Below are 8,062 nucleotides of genomic sequence, written 5' to 3' on the forward strand. Positions count from 1 at the left end.
AAAAAAAAAAAAAAAAAAAAAAAGTACAAAATTAGCCGGCATGGTGGCGCATGCCTGTCATCCCAGCTACTCGAGACGCTGAGGCAGGAGAATCGCTTGAACCCAGGAGGCGGAGGTTGCAGTGAGCTGAGATCGTGCCATTGCACTCCAGCCTGGGCAACCAGAGTGAAACTCCATCTCAAAAACAAAATAAAACAAAAAAACACTGCCTCTTAGAGGTTTTATAAGTTACTGAATGGTGGCTTAGAGTTAGCATAAAATAAACACACAGACTAACCTTGATAGTAGGACTGAAACAAACCTGACAAAAGCCGGGGCTCTTGCCGTCAGCCACATTAGGAAATCCCTCTGAACTCCTCCTAGACACAAGAACTACTGCTTCTCGAGACCATGTGGATCATGCACTGTGCCAGTGCGTGAGAAGCTCATGCTTCTCAATCCTATGTGGTACTGACGGTCGTTAGTTGTCCAGTGTAGACCCAGAAGCTCAATGGCACGCTGAAATCTCACATGGTTAAATTGAGGCAAGGTGGGCTTGTGCTGGAAAGACCTGATTCCAGGTGTTACCTATGTGCAGAGGCGAGGGCCATCAGACAGACAGACACTCTGCCCTCAAGAAGTTTACATCATAGGGGGTCACAAGCTTTTGTCATCACTCCTAATTGGCTGGGTATGCAAAGATGTCCCTCGAAGGCTGGGCTTGGTGGCTCATGCCTGTAATCCCAGCACTTTGGGAGGCCGAGGTGGGTGGATCACCTGAGGTTGGGAGTTTGAGACCAGCCTGATCAACATGGAGAAACCCCATCTCTACTAAAAATACAAAAAAAGAAAATAGCCAGACGTGGTGGCACATGCCTGTAACCCCAGCTACTTGGGAAGTTGAGGCAGGAGAATCAACTTGAACCCAGGAGGTAGAGGTTGTGGTGAGCCAAGATTGCGCCACTGCACTCCAGCCTGGGCAACAAGAGGTTAACTCCATCTGGGAAGGAAAAAGATGTCCCTTGAAACTAAGGCAACCTAATAAATGCAGCTGTTTATCAAGCCATAGAATCAAATGTGGTATATGCATATAATAGTATATTACTTGGCATAAAAAGAAATGATGTGACTGGACTAGGTGGCTCATACCTGTGATCCCAGCACTTTGGGAGGCTGAGGCAGGCAGATCACTTGAACCTAGGAGTTTGAGACGAACCTGGGCAATGTAGCAAGACCCCATGTCTATAAAAATTGAAATTAGCCAGGTGTGGGAGTGAGCACCTGTGGTCCCAGCTACTTGGGAGTCTGAGGCAGGAGGATTGCTTGAGTCCAGGGGGCTTGAGGCTGCAGTGAGCCATGACTGTGCCACTGTGCTTCCAGCCTGGGTGATAAAACGAGACTGTGTCTTAAAAAGAAGAATATACTAATGCATGCTACAAGATGGACCTTGAAGACACTAGGCTACGTGAAGGAAACCATCACAAAAGGATGCATATTGAATGACTCCATTCATATAAAATGTCTAGAATCAGCAAATCCATTTAAATACTAAAAGTAGATTAGTGGTTGCCTAGGGCTGGGGTGAATGGGGAAACCTAGAGGGTGAGGACTAAGGGCAGGGATTCTCTTTGAGGGTGATTAAAACGTTCTAAAATTGTAGTGATGGTTACAATCTGAATATTCTCAATCACGATTGCACACTTTCAATGGTGAATTCTATGGTTTTGTGAAATCTGTTTCCATAAATCTATCACAAAACTCTGGAGAAGACAATAAGATACATCCATGTGAGGTCAGCATTGTACATATGACTCCAAAGCCCAGAGACAGATTTGCTCATGGTAGATCAGCCAAGAGAAAGTCTGATTTTTTTTTTTTTTTCCAGACTGAGGCGTCATCTTTGTGTTAGATCTTTTTTCTTTTTCTATTTCTTTCCTCCTCCGCTCACCACCCGCCCCCCACGCCCACACACACAGAGTCTCACTCCGTCATTCAGGCTGGAGTGCAATGGTAGGATCTCAGCTCGCTGCAACCTCTGCTTCCCGGGTTCAAGCAATTCTCCTGTCTCAGTCTCTTGAGTAGCTGGGATTACAGACACCCACCTCCACGCCCGGCTAATTTTTGTATTTTTAGTAGACAGGGTTTTGCCATGTTGGCCAGGCTGGTCTCAAACTCCTGACCTCAGGTGATACACCCGCCTTGGCCTCCCAAAGTGCTGAGATTACAGGTTTGAGCTACTGTGCCTGGCCTAGATCTTAAAAATTCTATGTATTCCTCCCCAGTGGCTTTTTTTTGTTTTGTTTTGTTTGTTTGTTTGTTTACAGAGTCTCGCACTGTCGCCCAGGCTGGAGTGCAGTGGCACAATCTTGGCTTACCGCAAGCTCCGTTTCCCAGGTTCACGCCATTCTCCTGCCTCAGCCTCCCAAGCAGCTGGGACCACAGGCACCTGCCACCACACCCGGCTAATTTTTTTGTATTTTTAGTAGAGACGGGGGTTTCACCGTGTTAGCCAGGATGGTCTTGATCTCCTGACCTCGTGATCCACCCACCTCAGCCTCCAAAGTGCTGGGATTACAGGCATGAGCCACTGCGCCCAACTTTTTTCTTTCTTTCTTTCCAGATAACTCGATGCAGGTTTACGTATCATAAAATCTTAAGAATACAGTTCAAGAATTTGTAAACATGAAACAATCACCACAGTCCAGTCTTAAGACTTTTCTATCACCCAAAAAAAATCCTTCAGGAAAGACAACAAGGTGGAGAAAATTGGCCTGTTTTATTTTTGCATAATGTGGAATGATCTTAAAATTACTTACCCTGAGCCTGTTGCTGTAATGAATGACACTTACAGGCTTCTTTCCAGTGTTAAACCGCTCTTGCTTTCCTGGAATACATGTGACATAAGCAGCATTACATAGCTTTGGATACACTTCTGGACACAGTTTGCTGATAAATCACTTCGAATTTGGCGTCTGTGTTTGAGTGAACTGGTGTGTAATCTCTTCATATGCTTTGCTGGCTTTTTTAAAGTTGAGAGAAAACTCACATATCATAAAATTCATCCTAATACAATTCAGTGTTTAATGTATTAACAAAGTTTTGCCACGATCACTGCTATCGAATTTCGGGAAATTTTCATCACCCCAGAAAACCACATACCTATTAGCCATCATTCCCCCACACCCAAGCCCTGGAAATCAGTCATCTACTTTGTGTCTGATGTTTGCCTATTCTGGACCTTCCATGTAAATGAAATCGGATGCTTTGTTGTATTTTGCGACTGGCTTCCTTCATTTAACATAATACCTTAAAGATTTGTCAATATCATAGCCTGTTTCAGGACTTCATAACTTTATGGCTAAACAGTATTCCGGCCGGGCACAGTGGCTCACGCCTGTAATTCCAGCACTTTGGGAGGCCGAGGCGGACAGATCACGAGATCAGAAGATCGAGACCATCCTGGCTAACAAAGTGAAACCCCGTCTCTACTAAAAATACAAAAAATTAGCTGGGCATGGGGGCAGGCGCCTGTAGTCCCAGCTACTCGGGAGACTGAGGCAGGAGAATGGCATGAACCCGGGAGGCGGAGCTTGCAGTGAACCTAGATCGTGCCACTGCACTCCAGCCTGGGCGACAGGGTGAGACTCCGTCTCAAAAAAAAACAGTATTCCATTTATGTATATAAATGTATATAAAACACTTCTTGTTCGTTTATCACATGATGGGCTGGACGTTTGGGTTCTTTTTTTTTTTTTTTTTTTTCCATTGAGTGATGCAGCATGGATTCTCGTGTGTGTTTGTGTAGATGTGTTTTCGATTCAGGGAGGCGTATACCTAGGAGTGGAATTGGTGGGTCATATGGCAACTGTGTTTAACTTTTTGAGGAACCGGTTTTTCTAAAGTGACTGCACCATTTTGCATCCTCACCAACACCTTAATGAAAGCTACAGTAACATTTGCTCCTCTGTTTTTTATTGTAACCATCCTAGTAGGTATGAAATATGCACTGTGGTTTTGATTTGAATCTCCCTAATTATGTTCAGAATCTTTTCATGTGCTAACTGGCCACTTCCGTGTCTTCAGAGAAGTGGATATTCAAATCCTTGGTCCATTTTTAACTTTATTATAATGTTGATTTGCAATACTTTACTAAGGTTCTATCCAGATTAGAGACATGATTTAAAATACATATTTCTCTGTTCTTTGGATTGTCTTTTCACACTGATGCTGTCCTTTGAAGCATAGTGGGCTTTAATTTTATGAAGATAAATTTATTTCCTTGATTGATTGTGCTTTTGGTGTTATATCTTAAAAAAATTACTTAACCTGGCTGGGCACGGTGACTCATGCGTGTAATCTCAGCACTTTGGGAGGCCAAGGCGGTGGATCATAAGGTCAGGATATCCAGACCATCCTGGCCAACATGGTGAAACCCCATCTCTACAAAAAATTAGCTGGGCATGGTGGCACATGCCTGTAGTCCTAGCTACTTGAGAGGCTGAGGCAGGGAAATTGCTTGAACCTGGGAGGCGGAGGTTGCAGTGAGCTGAGATCGTGCCATTGCACTCCAGCCTAGTGACAGAGCAACACCCCATCTCAAAAAAAAAAAAAAAAAAAAATTGGGCTTAACCCAAAATCAGACGGTCAAAATCAGAATGTTTACACCAATATTTCCTCTTAAGGATTTTATAGTTACAGCTCTTAAAAACATTTAGGTCTTTAAACATTTTGAGCTAATTTTGTATATGGCATGAAGTAGAAGGCTCAACTTCATCCTTTTGTGTGTAGATAACCAGTTCTCCAGCAATATTTCTTGAAAACACGATTCTTTCTCATTTTCTATATTCTTGTCTAAAATCATAGATGTGTGGGATTACTTTTAAACTTTCAAGTCTATTCCGTTGATCTCTATATCTGACCTTATACCTGAACCACACTGACTTAATTACTGTTGCCTTATAGTTTTGAACTCAAAGTGTGATATTCCAACTTGACTTCAAGATAGATTGGCTATTCTGGGTCTCTTGACTTTCCATGTGAATTTTAGTATCAATCAGCTTTACAATTTCTGCAAACAAGGTAGCTGGGATTTTTATAAGATTGCATTATGTCACGTAGATTAATGTTGGGTATATGACACAGTAACAATAAGTCTTCAATCAATGGACACGGTGGTTTTTCCATTAATTTAGGGTTTTCTTAATTTTTTTCTGTTTGTGGCTTTCAGGATACAAGTCTCTCATTTCATTTGTCTATGAGCACTTTGGGAGGCTAATTCAGCCTCCCAAAGTGCTGGGATTACCAGCTTGAGCCACCGTGCCCAGCCACCATGCCCAGCCATGCTGAGAACGTTTAAAATCCTCTTTTAGCTATTTTGAAATACACATTGTTATTAACCAGTCACCACTGTTGTGCAGTAGAACACCAGACCTTAGTCCTCCTGTCTAGCTGTAACTTTGTACCTGTTGACTAATGTTTTCCACCTTTCCCGGTCCACTCTCTGTCCCACCAGCCTCTGGTAACCACCGTTCCACTCTCCAATTCTGAGTTAGACATTTTTAGGTTCCACATGTCAGATCCTCTGGTGTTTCTCTGTGCCTGGCTTACTTCACTTAACATGTCCTCTAGGTTCCTCGACATTGTAGCAAATAACAGAATTTCCTGTGTGTTTGGGCTGAATAACCCATTGTGTATATATACCACATCATTTTTTTTTTTTTTTTTTTGAAAGGGATTCTTGCTCTGTCACCCAGGCTGGAATGCAGTGTCACAGTCTCAGCTCACCACAACCTCCACCTCCTGGGTTCATGCCATTCTCCTGCCTCAGCCTCCTGAGTAGCTGGGACTACAGGCACCCACCACCATGATGCCCGGCTAATTTTTGTGTTTGTAGGAGAGACAGGGTTTCACCGTGTTGGCCAGGATGGTCTCCATCTCTTGACCTCGTGATCCACCCCCCTCGGCCTCCCAAAGTGCTGGGATTACAGGCGTGAGCCGCCGTGTCCGGCCAAAATCCTTTTCATTTCTTTAAGGTCGTTAGTTGTGACCCTCTTTCATTCCCGACTGCAGTAATTTTAGCCGTTTGTTTTTTTTTTTTTTTTTTTTTCTTGGTCAGTCTGGCTAAAGGCTTGTCAATTTTGTTCTTTTCAAAGAACAAACTGCTGGGTTTGTTTTCTCTATTGTATTTCCATTCTGTATTTTGTTTACTTCGGTTCTTTATTCCCTTTCTCTGTCCATTTTGGGGTCAGTTTGCTGCTCACTAACCCCAAAGGGGGTTCTTTGCTGCTTTAAGGTGGGAAGTTACATTATATTTCAGATCTTTCTTGGGCATTTATAGCTATAAATTTTCCTTTATGCACGGCTCTATCTACACACCATAAATACTGCTGTGTTTTGTTTCCACTTATTTCAAAGTATTTAATTCCCTTTTGTTTCTCCGCTTTGACCTGTTGAGGATTGTATGGCTTCACTTCCATGTATTTGGAAATTTTCAAATTTTCTTACTGATTTCTCATCTTATTTCATTGTGTTAAGAGAGCATACTTTGTATAATTTCAAAGCACATCAACTTGAAACATGTTTTATGCCTGATGTATCTATCTTGGAGAAGGTCTGTTTGCAGTTGAGAAGGGCATGTTTTCTGCTTTTGGGTGGAGCGTTAGCTTGATACCTGCCTCCACTGTTTTCCATGTCGGTACATAGCATCACTATATGCCTGGTCATTTACACCAAAAGCTTAGTCATTTTTTTTTTCTGGTTTGGTTTTGAGATGGCGTCTCACTCTGTCTCCCAGGATGGAGTGCAGTGGTGCAATTTTGGCTCACTGCAACCTCCGCCTCCCAGGTTTAAGCAATTCTCGTGCCTCGACTTCCTAAGTAGCTGTATTTTTTAATATTTCTTTTCTCCACTTTATATCTAGCAAATCAGAAAATCACATGGTCTCTACCTGTAATATATGACCCATTTTCACACAGTTCTTCCCATCTGCTGTATTTAAAGGCATTTCATTTGCATTTCAAACGCAATTCATTTTTACATGCAATCCATTTTTCATACAATAACCAAGGTGATCTAAAAATTCACATCTGTAACTTTACTCCCATGCTTTAAAATCCTTAAATGGTTTTTATTCTGTTTGTGATTTTATGAAAAATAGATAATTTTTCTCTAATGTACAAGACAAAGACCACCCTAACGATTATTCTTTAAAATGGCAAATCTATTCTCATAGATCCTAAGAGGAATTTGTATTTAGCCTCATATGGTAACTATGTCCTGATAAATATATATAGTGGGTTATTCTCAGTCAGTGGTAGCTACTGTGTGCCAGAAGCTGTGTTATTACTCTACTAAATCATCTCCACAGCAATTTGACAAAGTAGGAATAATTTCTTCGGTGTTGCAGATGAACATCAGTAATTGATGATCTTACAAGTAGTATATGACAATTCACATTTGAATCCTGTGTCTGACTCAAATCTTTAATTCTTTTTTTTAAGAGACAGAGTTTTGCTGTATTGCTGAGACTGCAATGCAGTGGCTATCCACAAGCACGACCGTGGCACACTACAGCCTCAAACTGCTGGGCTCGAGTGAGCCTCCTGCCTCAGTCTCCCGAGTAGCTGGGACTACAGGCATGTATCACAACATCTGGCTCTAAGATCCTTAATTCTTAACTGTAGGTTTTACCCCTCATTTAATTTTTGTATTCTTATTAATTTTTTTGAGACAGGGTCTCGCTCTGTCACCCAGGCTGGAGTGCAGTGGCACGATCTCGGCTCACTGCAACCTCCGCCTCCTGGGTTCAAGTGATCCTCCTGCCTCAGCCTCCTGAGTAGCTGGGATTACAGGCACATGTCACCACGCCTAGCTAATTTTTGTAATTTTTTTTTTTAGTAGAAACCAGGTTTCATCATATTGGTCAGGCTGGTCTTGAACCCCTGACCTCAGGTGATCTGCCCACCTCGGCCTCCCAAAGTGCTGGGATTATAGGCATGAGCCACCATGCCTGACCTACTTCTCATTTTAATAACTTCTGCAAGGCTCTCCAAGGAGAAATGAGTCTGGGACTCTCACCCTCAAG

At 42.5% G+C, this 8,062-nt stretch overlaps 1 protein-coding gene across 1 annotated transcript in view; it reads left to right on the plus strand.

Moving 5' to 3' along the window:
* NLRP5 (NLR family pyrin domain containing 5) overlaps positions 1–8,062 on the plus strand; it is a 50,973-nt gene that overhangs the window by 8,215 nt on the left and 34,696 nt on the right. The gene's annotated exons all lie outside the window — the stretch shown is intronic.

The sequence above is a fragment of the Piliocolobus tephrosceles genome, chromosome 21 (assembly GCF_002776525.5).
Source record: "Piliocolobus tephrosceles isolate RC106 chromosome 21, ASM277652v3, whole genome shotgun sequence".
NCBI lineage: Eukaryota > Metazoa > Chordata > Mammalia > Primates > Cercopithecidae > Piliocolobus > Piliocolobus tephrosceles.